A 13730-nucleotide genomic window follows, 5' to 3' on the forward strand; every position below is an offset into this window, starting at 1 on the left:
GTCCACATTTGTCTGAAGACACCAGTCAAATGGAGTCAAACAGTCTCATTGTGATTTAATAACTTCTTTCAAAGATTTATTTCCAAATACGGGCATGTTCTGGAGTACTGGGGCTCAATTAAAAGACTTTAGCAGCATATAATTACTCTATAAGAATGTTAAAAAGTTAAAGGCAATGTCCTCAAAAGTGTAAATTGAGTAACACAATATATTTGCCATGGTGAATAAAGATAAACTTACAACCAATAGTTTGATGAATGGTTTCAACAAAATGTTTCAAATTCATAAATTTATTTTTATTTTTATTTTTATTTTGGTACTAGGGATCAAACTCAGAACCTTGTGTTTGCCAGGCAGGTGTTTAAGCCCCTAAGCTGTCTCCCTAACACCCCGATTCATAAACTTAAAAACTCAAGGAGCAAAAGATAACAAAGAACAGCAAATACAAATTTGAATCTCATAATACAGAAAAAACAATTTATATAACAAAAATATGAACATTGTAGTTTTAAAAATCCACCTATCTGTTAAGTTGATGATATTTGCCTTTATGAGAAAAATAAGTAAATTTAATAGTATATTTTATAAATATGGTATTTTATTAAAAATTTAAATTAGGTGTAACTAGACAAAAAATGAAATGTTGAATATCAATACATATATTAAATATACCAATTCATGTTATATATATTATTTAATAATGGTCCTTCTGATCATAAAAGCATTGAGAGTGGAAATAGAAATGGTTTCAATCCCAGAATTCTAGGAGACTAAGGGAATAGGGTCACATATTCAAAGGTGGCCTGGGCAACTTAACAATGTAGAGAAATCCTGTTTCTAAGTAAAAGGCTGAGGATATAGTTTCAGTGCAAAGGCCCTAGGTGCAACTTTGTCCAGCATAAAACAAACAAACATAATAACATAAATTTATATTACTTTTATGAGAAACATTATTTCCCAAAGGTCCTTAAGTTCAGACAACCATTAAAAACTAATTTTTATTTTTAAATTGTAATATAGAATGTTTACAATATTTATTGATTCTATGTTATACAGAAACTAGCAAACTGTGTATTAGCTTTCACATGCCTGTATTTCGTCAGCTGTTTCATTATATGAATTAGTATTTTTATTTGTTAAAATTTGCAGTCTTTGTATTCTGTGGAGTAACCTTCCTACCTGTGAAGGTAATATCTGAAAGAATACTGTGAAATTCTTCTTTTTTTAAAAAATGTATTTGGTTGTTACAGGGTCTCACTACACAGCTCAGACTCACAGTGATCCTCCTGTTTCTAGCCACCCTAGCATTGGGATTGTAGGTGTGCTCTATCACACCTGGACTCTGGCCAGCTCAGCCTTCCCTTGGGGCAGGGCTGGTGCAGCATGTGGCTCCAGGGATAGAACACTGGTCCCTGCACTTGCCTAAGTAGGTGCTTAGTCTGCTGAGCTATCTCGCTGGCCTTGTAGATTCTTACGTATTTAAAACATTGATTCCTACCACATGGTTTCTCATATACTAAAAACCCAATATATAAACAAAGTGCAAATTAAATACAGACATTGGGGAAAAAAAGAGAAAAAAGTTATTGTAATCCAGCATGAACATGTATATGAAAATGTACCTTGTATATGAAAATGTATGTGAAAGTGTACCTTGAGTTAGTATAATTGTCTTATATATTTTATATTATACATTATATTATATATTATATTGATATTTTATTGTCATATATTTTATATGTTAGTCTATTTGTCTGCCATATTTATGATAATTAACTTGATAAGCAGCCATAAAATAGATAAATAAATCTGATCTTTAAAGGATTTGGAGTGGGAAGGAGAACAATAACAATTGAAATGTGCTTGTATACTTACACATTCAATGTTATCATTATACATCATAAACTTATACTAATCAAAATAAAATTTAAAAACAAAAGAGAAGAGAGAACAAGAAAAACAAGAACAATTAAAAATAATATATTTTATAAAGTATGTTTACAAAGAACACACAAAACTTTCTTATAGTTCAATAATTAAAAGTAACCCAACTGAAGAATGAATCAAAAAGCCAAATAACCACTTCCCCCAAATAAGATATTAAAAAGGTTAATAATTAAGTGAAAAAATGTTCAACACATGTTATGGAAATATAAATTTTTTTAAATTTATTTTGTGTGTGTGTGTGTGTGTGTGTGTGTGTGTGTGGCCAGCTCAGCCCACCAGGGGGGCAGGGCTGGCTGGCATGTGGTGCTGGGGGATTGAACTACGGTCCCTGTGCTTTGCTAAGCTTGTTCTAAGTAGGTGCTTTAGACCACTGAGCCATCTCACCAGCCCAGAAATATAAATTAAAACCACAATGATATACCACTTCATACATGCAAGAACGACTCTAAGATTAAGCCCTCATGTATTATGACAGCACTGTAAAATTATACATCCACTTGGAGAAAACATTTGATAGTATTTCAATATGTTGAACCTGCTGTTTCTATATGACATGAAATTCCACTCTTTTATGTACATATTAAAGAGAAAAGACAAGATAGATCCACATGTAACCTTTTATATGAATATTCTTAATATTATTATTGTTCATGACCACCAAAATAGAAAAACATTAAAATTTCCATAAATTAGAAAATTATGTTACGTTATCTGCCTACCAGTAAAATATTATTTGGCAATAAAGAATATTGGTGTGTGCTACATGATAACTGAGCTAGAATAATTATACTGTAAATGAAAGAGTCCAATCATTAAAGAATATTACATATAACTGTGTTATATGATACAGTTCATATACACTGTCTAGATTAGGGAAATCCTTAGGAACACAGGGCAGATTAACTGATACCTAGGTGCGGAAGTTGGGTGGTAATGGTGAATAGAATTTAATGGGTATAAGCTAATTTTGTTTGATGGGTGCATAACTGAAAATCCTGAAGAAGACTGAATCATGCATTTCAAAGGAATGCATTATGCACTCTGTGAGGTATAATGCAATAAATCTGATAAAATAATACCTAAAATATTGGCTCCTACTGTTACCAAATATTCTTGAGTTACATTTTGTTTTACATTTGTGAGGAAACTACAGGTAAACTCTGCATATATTCTTGAGCTAGAAGATTCCAAGAAGAAATAGAAGACATTTCCAATTTGCCTCCTTGATTTGCCATTGCATCTCAAGTACATGATGTCTTCTCTTGGCTCTTTGCATTCACTTACCCAGATGTGAAAGAGTACGTAGATTAATCACTTTCCTCATCACTTTCTTGTCACCAATAGGACGATTAATGAGTTTATTTTACAAGAAGATTTTACCATTATGGAGATGTTGAAAACACAGGACTTATTCATTTGGGCAACTCTGACAAACAAGCTCCCATTCGAGGTCTCTTCTGGTTCCTAATGAATTTCAGGGATGTTTTCTCTATTTCTGTGAGGTCTGCTAATGGTATTTTGACCCAGATTGTGTTAAATCTGTAAAGCAAGTTTTGGAGTATGGCTATTTTCATTGTTTGTTCGTCCTACCCAGAAGCAAGGGATATCTTTCTGTTTTCTGATATTCTCTTTGACTTCCTTTTTCAGAGTACTGTAATTTTCAACATATAGATCCCTTACTTCCTTTGTTAGATTGATTCCTAAGTATTTTGTGCTTTTGGATGCAACTGTGAAGGAGGGGTAAAATATCATAGACAGTAACAAAAACATTCATCTCTCACTTCTCAAAATATAGATGGGCTCCTGAAGGCAATAGAGTGAGCATAATTTGTCTATTCTTACCAGCTTCAGACTATAGACCTCATAGAATACTTTAATGACTTAGGGTTAGATTCAATTATGGGTCATGGCATATTTAAATTATTAATAAGATATTAGAAGCAAATTGTAATAAAAATTTTACTATCATTTAAATCCCACTCCCCATCTTCAGTTATTTGTCTTACCTGTGGGAAAACATTAAGGAATCCTGCTATGCTTCCTCTTTTGATATTAGCAGCACATACTGAGGCAAACCCAGACTGCTCGACAGCCTTCACCAACCCCATCCACTAATCATTAAAATAAAAACTAAAGCCTCAGTTGATACTCATTCATTTCTTCCAGTGTACTTCAGACTGGCTGAGTGTCTGCCCTGCTCGCCTCAGTAACTTTTCTGTGTGAGAGAGAAATGTTTCCGTGCCATACTGGTCACCTTTTGTGTCTTGGAAAAAAAACAACCTGATACTCACAAGTGAAAAGAAGAGGTTTGCTTGGCTTGCGGCTTCCAAGGGTCTGCTACTGTGGGGTGGAGGGGAGCTCCACTGCAGGACTTCCAGGAGTCTCTTAACTCAGTCAAGTTGACAATTGTCCTTTGTACTGTGTGCTTCCTTGAGCCAGGGGTGGGGGCCATGGAGCATTAGGGTGGGCATCTGGGCTGATGTTGGCTTGGAAATGTGATCTCCTCAGCTGCTGGAAAACACACAGTACACCATGGACTCCAGAGGACAGTGCTAGGAGGCATCTAATAATGAGGCAAGTTTTGAGACAGGACGTCGTGTCTGCATCTTGTACAATGAATAACCACTAAGACAGTAATATACAATGTGTTAATTATTGAAAATGTGCCAGTAATCGGTTGTGAAACTGTCTTATTGATATTTCTTTCTCAATAAAATTATTAAAACATAAACAAAGAGGCAAGTGTATCAGAGTGGTAGAAAAAACAGAATTGTGTAGGGGAAATTGATTCAGCTCTTTATACTGAAAGAAAGTCAGGGGCAGGTGACAAAACCCAACAGAAAACATTTAATGAAAACAGAAGATATTGTTTTCCAAGGAAGTGAATGATTCAACATAAACTAAGGTGTATTTCTTGGCAACTGTTAATGTCGAATAAGACAGAAAAGCCTGCATGTTTTGGGCTTGAAACATGGGGATTTCTATTAATAGGCAAATAGGTTTTCATACTGTGTCGAAAGAGGACACATAGCAAATTATATGGATATGGAACACCAAAAATGTGAGACTTCATTTCATCTCTTCACAACCAAATTGGATAAAAGATCAAATAAAAAAGGTGGATAATTCTATGCTAAGAATGCAAAGAAATGATTTAATTAATAATTTCTACTTCTGATACCAAAATCTAGGTCCTGGAGCTGGGAATAAATTCATTAGTGTAATGTTTATCTAGAATGTTAAAGGACTTGGATTTGATGTCCAGCACTGAAAAAGAAAACTCTAGATCCTGGAAATTCAGTGGGGTTTCCTCAATCCATCTGGAGAAATTGTTAGCCAGTTTTAAAAATCTATATTTAAAAGTCCAATGAATTAGATATAATAAAAATACCCAATTATGTGCATAAACCAATATATGATATTTCTAAATTGCTTTTACTCATGCACTAAGTCTTTAATCATCATAGGGAATTAAAATCATTGAGATATTTAAAAATAAAAATATGCACATAGAAGAATACATTTTAAATTATTCAATATTCTCCTGAAAACATGAAAGCTTAAGGTTATAGTAACAATAAAAAATAGAATTTAACCATATCTGGTTCATTTTATTTTTTATTACAATTTTCAATTTATTTGTTATATTCCAAAAATTTTGAAAAGCTAACTAAATTATAATTAACCTTATCCTTGAAACTCAAAATATGTACAAAATCTGACATATACTTAAACCTATGTAGCATCTGAATGTAAGAGTGTTATCAAAATTATGAAAGGGATTAAAGCAGCTCCAAGAAATCCATTATGCTGGGTTTTATTTTCCATATTCGTGAGCAGGAATTTGGATGACCTTCAGGCTTCCCTGACTGGGAATAATGCTGTCCCACAGGAGCACTTGGACAAGGGAAGAATATATTTCGCTCCTTTTCTATAATTGATGAGACGTTACTAACATTTTAATAAGAAGGCTACATCTCTCTTACTCTTCAGAACACTTCTGCCCAATGAATAATTTTGTATTTGCTGTCAACCTCTTTTAGGTATATAATGTCTTAGTTTCCTAAGGAATTAAATGAAGAATATAACAATGTCTCGGCCAAAGTCCCCAGAATGCTGTGTGAAGAACCGCTGAACTTGAATGTCTTTGAAGTCTTTTACAATTCCATTATTCATAGGTCTGTGAATATAGTACTTTATAGTTATTTAATTTTTAAAGCTATGGTTGCTTCATTTTTAATCTACATTCACTAATATCCTTTGCTCCACAAAGCACGCACCAGAGTAAATGATATATACTTTGAGATTTTTTTTTTGTATCTCTTCCAGTATGCTTCCATCAGTGGCCACCAATACAAGCTTACCAGTGTTTTAGTTATTTACTATGGACACTCATTAGGAGAAAATGGTATTTGATCTAAGAATTCATCGTTTCCTGGACTTTTAGCTAAGCTCAAGTGCATCTAAAAATTTAATTTTTTCCCCAGCTTACAGATTTCTAAAAAGGTAAGTATAGGGCCAGCCAAATAACTCAGTGGATTAAAATGCCTGCAAGCAGACACAGGGGCTGCGGGTTCAACCCCCCAGGCCTGCCATCTGGCCCTGCCCCAGGGACACGCTGAGATGGCAATCGAGACTGGGCTTGGTGACACACACCTGTAATCCCAGCTCTCTGGAGGCTGTACACAGGTGGACCACTATGAGTCCAATCTAATAGTGAGACCCTGAACACCCTGTAGACCCTTCCTTAAAATACAAAACAAAGAAAGTATATTAAAATATTTTGTAAAACCTCATATTAGCTTACATTTCCTATTGCTTTGTGATTGGCTAGCTAAATGTTTCTTCAATTTATTTTTGAAATGATAAAGTTATCTTTCTTTTCTCTTTTTTTTTCTTTCCTTTTTCTTTTTTTATTTTATTTATTTATTTATTTTTTTTTTTTGTTATTTGTACCAAGAATCAAACTCATGACCTCACACTTGTCAGGCATCTGCTTAAGCTGCTGAGCTATCTCTCCAGCCTTAAAGTATTACTATGAGATACCAACTTTTATGATAGTAAACACTAAAATAAGGGTGAAAGTAATTTAGAACTTGAATCTTTCACAAGTTTCTTACTTTATCAAAAATTCTTCTCAGCCTGAAGTTGAATATTTTGGAAGAGTGGGCAAAATCAGTTTGGTAGTTTTTTTTATACTTCCATGAGAATAAAAAAAAACAGTTAATTTTTCACTGAAAAAAATTCTCACTGGTATTTATTTGCACTCAGTTGAACTTGATAGGAATCAAGTCCTCACTGTGGAAAGAAAGAAATCATCATACATTTGTAATAAAAACAGAACCTTTTGTTGAAAGTTATAATGCCTTGTATGTAAGTTTGTTGAAAGTTATAATGACTTATGCATAGAGTTTATGCATTATATTATGCATATTTGTTCAGTTTCTCAGGTCAATAGCAGCAGTGCAGATTAGCAGACCAAATCGAAGTTAGAAATGCTCAGTACTAATTTTCATCCTTGTCAACATCTCTTAGTTTTGCTTCATTGGCGACTACTCTCTCAAAGAAGGGAAAAATAATAGTGATCAAATTTGTACCTTGCCCTGTTGTGAAATGCGATGATTTCCTTATAATTTATGTTGCATAAACTTCACTGAGCTTCAATTAGATGTCGTGTGTAAAGCCCATTAAGATAATAAACTAGAATTACAGAAGGCTGTACTTCAATTCTGATACACCACATGGTACCTGGGAGCAAAATCTTGTCTGTTCCCCCATAGAGTTGATTATAATGTTTCCTCAATCTGATCTATTTTAAATCCTTTTCTTTGGAATAACTTACTTGAAAATAACTAGTATTAAAAGACTGGCCAATATAGAAAAAAAGTTTGAGTTTGTCCCTAAAATTTACATTTCCTGGGCAGCAAAAAGCAAAGTCAAGCACTTTTTCAAAACCTATCTAGTGGCCCAGTGCTAAAACATGGCTTAAAAAAATCTTTTATCAATTATTATTTGGTAACAGGGTCTCACTAGCAGTTCAGGCTCATTTTGATCCTCCTGTCTCAGATTCCCTAGTGCTAGGATTATAGTTGTGTGCCACCACACCCAGTTTTGGTGGCTGGCAATGTGCACCCAGGTTTCCAGGGCCAGCAGGCAGTGTGGTACTGGGGATTGAACCCTGGCTATTTGCATTTGCCAGGCAGTTGCTTAGACCACCAAGCTCATTCCCCAGCCTCATATAACCCAGCTTTTATGCCACTCCCTGGAATGTTTTTATTTCACGTGTTTTTCAATTTAACAATTGGTATAGTTATTTTAGAACGAAAAGTATAATAAACAACTTCCTTTACAACTCAATTATTATTAGACTCAATTCCATATCAATAGCTTAACTGTTCTCTATTGTCTCACTTTTATAATAGAAGTGTTTTAATTTTATAAACCTGGAGGTCATTCCATCACATTGTTTACTAACATATGCTAAGTTTTCAAATCAAAAGACACCACACTGACACCACTGCCTTGACATCCCTAACTCTTACGCTATGGTAACTGTAAAATTCACTGCATTCCATTCTCAAGGCAGCCTCCTGTATTGCATCTTACCTACTTTTGAAGCTATTTTCACTGACCCATATGTTTCGCAAGCAAAACCAATTACAAGCCTTATTAAAGCTTGATACAATAGCAGCACTATGTTATTGGTGTCTTATTTTGTGTCATGAACTTCAAATTTATATCCATTCACTATGGGCCATATGATGCCCTATCATGGGGAAAAATGAAACAGGAAGAAAATTTATTGAAATATACTGAGGAAAAACAAGTGTGCAATTTGCCACCCAGCATGCCCTCCGATATGCACAAACAAGAACTTGTCATAACCATCTGTAGTTCTGTTTACAAGAACATGCACATGGGCCAAAAACCAGAGGAAGTCTTTCTGAATTAATAAATGTGTGGAAAAGGAAGCTGAATGAAAAACATCTTTGCTAGATATGAAGAAGTCTATTTTCAAATACAAGGGAACTTGGAATCAATAACATTTCTCATGGTTCGAGTTTCATTTTATTTCTGATTTTCAAAACTGTATGACATAAAAAATGATGTGCAGAAAAGGTCACTGAAATCTGCTACATACGGTTGGCCTGTATGTCTATTTTCTGGTAGTTTGATTCATTAATGCTTTAATAATGCTAATAAAATAATGATTAAATGTATTGGATATTTATTATATGATATATGTGAAGCTGATTCCTGTATTTGATTATTTCAATTCTCCAAAGTATACAAGCAATATCAGTTATTCATTTTACAGAAGCCATTTATCCAAAGTTACATAGGTGACACTCGAAAGCAGAGATATCCTAGAGCCTCCACAAACTCTTTCGTCCTACCTGCTGACAGGAGAGCAATAAATCAGAGGAGAATTAGGACCCCTATGAAAGAGGGAAGAAGAACTAGCTATATCCAGTTACCCGGACATCTATTGAATGACAGCCCTTGGATACATGTGCCTGAAAGGAGGTTGATTATGCCAGGGCAGAATGTTTTCCACTTAAAAGAAAATAATCTTAAATATATATGGTAGACCTCACATTATTATGCAGAACCAGAGTGCTCCCTGATATTATACTTAAGTTTCTAAAAGGACAAAATTGTCACCATGACTTTCAAGAACCTAAATAATCTACTTTTATTGCGAACTATGTCTCGTACTCTTCTCCCTTTCACTGATTCTTTCCTGGTTGCATTGTAAAAGGGTAACGATGCAACCAGACTTAACTTAATCCTCGACTTAACACACTGTCTGACCAGACGTTCCATTGCACTGCCGGGCTCTTGTTGCATACATGAGGGTAACACACTCCCTCAATGCCTTCTGTAGCTCAGACGTCTCTTTCTTTATAAATACCTTCCTGGCCACACTATCAAAAAAATGAAATTGTCCCCATAGAATTTCCCATGTTCTCTCCATGCTACAATTTATTATTATTTGTTTTATGTGTTTGGCACAGGAGCTCACTACACAGCTTGGACTTGCAGTGATCCTCCTGTTTTCAGTCTCCCCAGTGCTGGGATTATAGGCTTACACCACCATGCCGGGTCTCAGAGGCTGGTTCAAGATTCCTGGGGGCAGGACCGGCATGACATGTGTTGCCAGGAATCGAACCCCAGTCCCTGTGCTTGCCTACACAAGCACTTAGTCTGCTGAGCTATCTTGCCTGCTCCATGCTGCGTTTTAATTGTTAGCATTCAACAAGATCTAACAAAATAAAGGGATGGGGATACAGCTCAGTGGTACAGCACCTGAGGTTCTGAGATTGATTTCTGGCAAAATAAAAAAAAAGATAATTCTAACAAAATATATTCACTTTTAAATATCTGTCTCTACCATTGGACAGTAAGCCCTTTAAAGGAAATTTTTTATGCCTCCAATTGTGTTAACCAGATTTGTTTTACTGCAATAAATATCTGAAATAAATCATCTTAAAAGAAGAAATATTTATTTTGGATCCCAGCTTCTGAGATTTCTGGCTAGATTAATGAGCGCTGTTGCTTTTGGGCCTGCGCTAAGGCCTCATCTCTTGTACACAGAAGTACAGAGAACAGAACTTCTTACACAAGCCAGAAACAGAGAAAGACAGGTAGCATGTGATTTCCTTCTACCTCCTCTGAGGGTGAATCCCCAGTAAGAGACTTTCTCCCATTAGGCCCCTTCTCCTCCTAGTGGGTCAAGTTCTGGATTAGGTAAGTGTGATCAAAGGCCGGTGTGTTAAATCCATGATGCCCCAGCTGTTGCACTATTGAGAAATGGTGGAACCTTGCAAAGTGTCGCCCAGTAGGTAGAAGTCCAGTCACTGGGGACCTTCCTGCAAAAGGGATTCTAAGAAACTGTTCTCTTGCTTCCTTTCTTGTCCCCCAGCTGTCAAGAGGCAAGTAGCATCTTCTACTGCACAATTCTACTTCCTTGCTGCCACAGGCCCAAAAGCAATGAGATCAATCAACCCATCAACGCCATGAGCCACAATTAAACTTCTCTCCTTTTAAATTGATTTAGCCCAGATAATTTGTTATAGTGAAGTTATTGCATATAACTTAACACAGGCAACAGTGCCTGACACAGAGTAGAAATTCAAATAGTTTTGAGTGAACATATGTGTCATAGATGCTTAATAAATGCTTGCAGAATGAATAAATATACATGTGTCAGTACTGTATTCAACGAATCCTCATGATTCACATTCAAATTATTATTTTTTTTGTTTGTTTGTTTGCAGTACCAGGGATTGAACTCAGGACCCTGCACTTGCCAGGCAAGCGCTTATTCTACTGAACTATCTCCCTGACCCTACATTCAAAAAATTTCTGCCCATGCTTTTCATTTATAATTCTTTATCATTCACAAAGTCTCTCTCAATTATATATCTTTTCCTAAATATTGAAACTACTCTTCACATGCCTGGAACTCTTCTTTTTATGTTAAAGACCTTTCTAATCCAGCTGTGACTCTCAGCTATTTCACCTGTGCGCTCTCTCTACCAAACTTCGCTTCTTCCCCAACACTGTCCAGCATTTTGGAAAGTTCTAGCAATAAGAATTCTTTTGAGAAAATAACTCATTAGGTATTTAATTTTTCATCAACTGCATAGGGAAATTGATCTTTTATACCAGTCTTTTCAACATAATAATGCCTTGGATGTACAAATCCTAGACTTTTTAATGAGGTCAAAGTGACATTTAAATTGGAATAAGTAAAAATTTACATCAAAGGCCTTTTAAAATCTTTTGTAGATTGTGTTGAATAATAAGCATACTTCATTCAGAGCCTATCCTCCAAACCTAGGGAAAATATTTCTGCTAAATAATACCATTTCCCCCTGAGGTATTAGCTCTCTAACAACAAAGTAGCTAAGGTAATTTTTAACCCTTATAAACAAAACCATCACTTAATGTTAGCGATGAAAATTAGTCACAATTTCCCTTAACCTCTGCATAAGGTCCTAAAACCTTTGCCAGATCTATGAGAATTATTTCCTATGATCTGTACTGCTTTGCTCTGAGGTGGATAATTCTGCTAATACTACCTGTTCTTCAAGGATGCTTTAGAAGAGCGATCTTCATGAATCTCACCATCCCACTCTAAATCCACCCATTTTTCTTATCTACTTCTATTTCTCACCTGCTCCAAAAATATTCTTGAGAGCCTGTATTTATTGGATTTCAGTTAATTTTGCAGCTCTTACAGTAGAAAGTTCATAGTATAAGATTTTAGGGCAGGATAAACTTCAGTTTGAGCACTAGACTTTGTAAATTAGACAAATGTCTTAACAATCAAACTCTTCTCATCACACCGAGTTCATAATGAGCAATAAATGGATATCTGTGATATACTGGAGCTACCTAATAAATTCTTTCTCTTACCTGTTACTGTGCAAACAGCTACAATCATCTCTACATGTCCACATACAATGTCACCTTGGTAATGATTCAATTACAGGTGGTTATAAGATATTACTTATCAAATAATATGTCTGTCAGCTTTATCCTAATGCCATGGTAGCTGTAAATGCCTGCCATGAGATTTCTGGGCAGGACACTTGCTAGGGATTTTTTTCTTGGACATAATTTGTAATGCAGCAAGAGAGGCTCCACTGACAGAAGGAGAAGGTGAATGATGATGCGCTTGCAGGACGCAGCTTCCACAGAGACCTTGGCTGATGCTCTTCAGAATTCTAGGACAGGCATGGATGCTCTCCTCCAACACACTGGACCTGACCTCTGTACCACACTGGGCACCAATCAGGATGCAAGATGCTCTCAGGGAGGAGGGCGTGGCCTTGGACAAGGATGCTCGCATCAAGGCAGGCAAACTCCTGAAGAATTGAGCAGTGAGAGTTCAGAAGCCAGTAGTGAAGGGAAACCAGAAGAGCATGTGCCTGGCTGTGAGCAGAAGGTTTGAATATTGGCGTAAAGCTTACATTGTGCAGGACTGATAAATGTCACAAAACAGTATTTTTTATAGGACCCCGAAGTTTGCAAATTTTGTGAGAACCAAACAGGAATTTTAATGGACATACACATATACAAAAACCATTAGGTACTGAGTAAATATAATTTCAGATAATTAATACCAAAATCTGTAACTTGAAATAAAACACACTCCTATAAACTATATCTTCCTATCCTTCTATCATGGACAGATAGCATCCTTTATTTTTCTCACAGACATCTAATAAAGAGGGGATAAACCTAAATTCAATGTTATTATCTTTCAATAATTCCTTAGAAAACGGTGGGAAAGCTTTCTCCAAAAACCTCCTTCTTTTCCTATAATGATTACTAGATCCCAGTGATAATTCCTCTTTCTTCTTTTATAAATTAAATATGTAAAAATTCAATGAGGTCAAAGAATTGTGCACCTATACTTCCTGAAAGAAAACTTAATAACTTAAATTCTCCCAGGTGAAATTTCATTAGAAGAAAGCATTCTGCTCATTATACTGACAATTTCATGACTTCTGTAATTCACATATAATAATGAAATTCATTTGAAGTTTTTTAACTTTAAAATTTTAATTTTGCTCACTTGCGTGTATACAAACACTTATTTTTCCAAGAGATTTTTATTTATATGTTTCCTATCTCATTATAGAATCTTATTATATAACATGTTTTCAAGAGGTGAATGGGTAGAACCGTAAGTGTGCGTGGCTGTGCGTTGGTCTCTATTTATAGAATCCAAGGGGTCATTGCTTATCACGTCCTGCACATTGCTAAGC

Source organism: Octodon degus, unplaced genomic scaffold (assembly GCF_000260255.1).
Source record: "Octodon degus isolate 3935 unplaced genomic scaffold, OctDeg1.0 scaffold00047, whole genome shotgun sequence".
NCBI lineage: Eukaryota > Metazoa > Chordata > Mammalia > Rodentia > Octodontidae > Octodon > Octodon degus.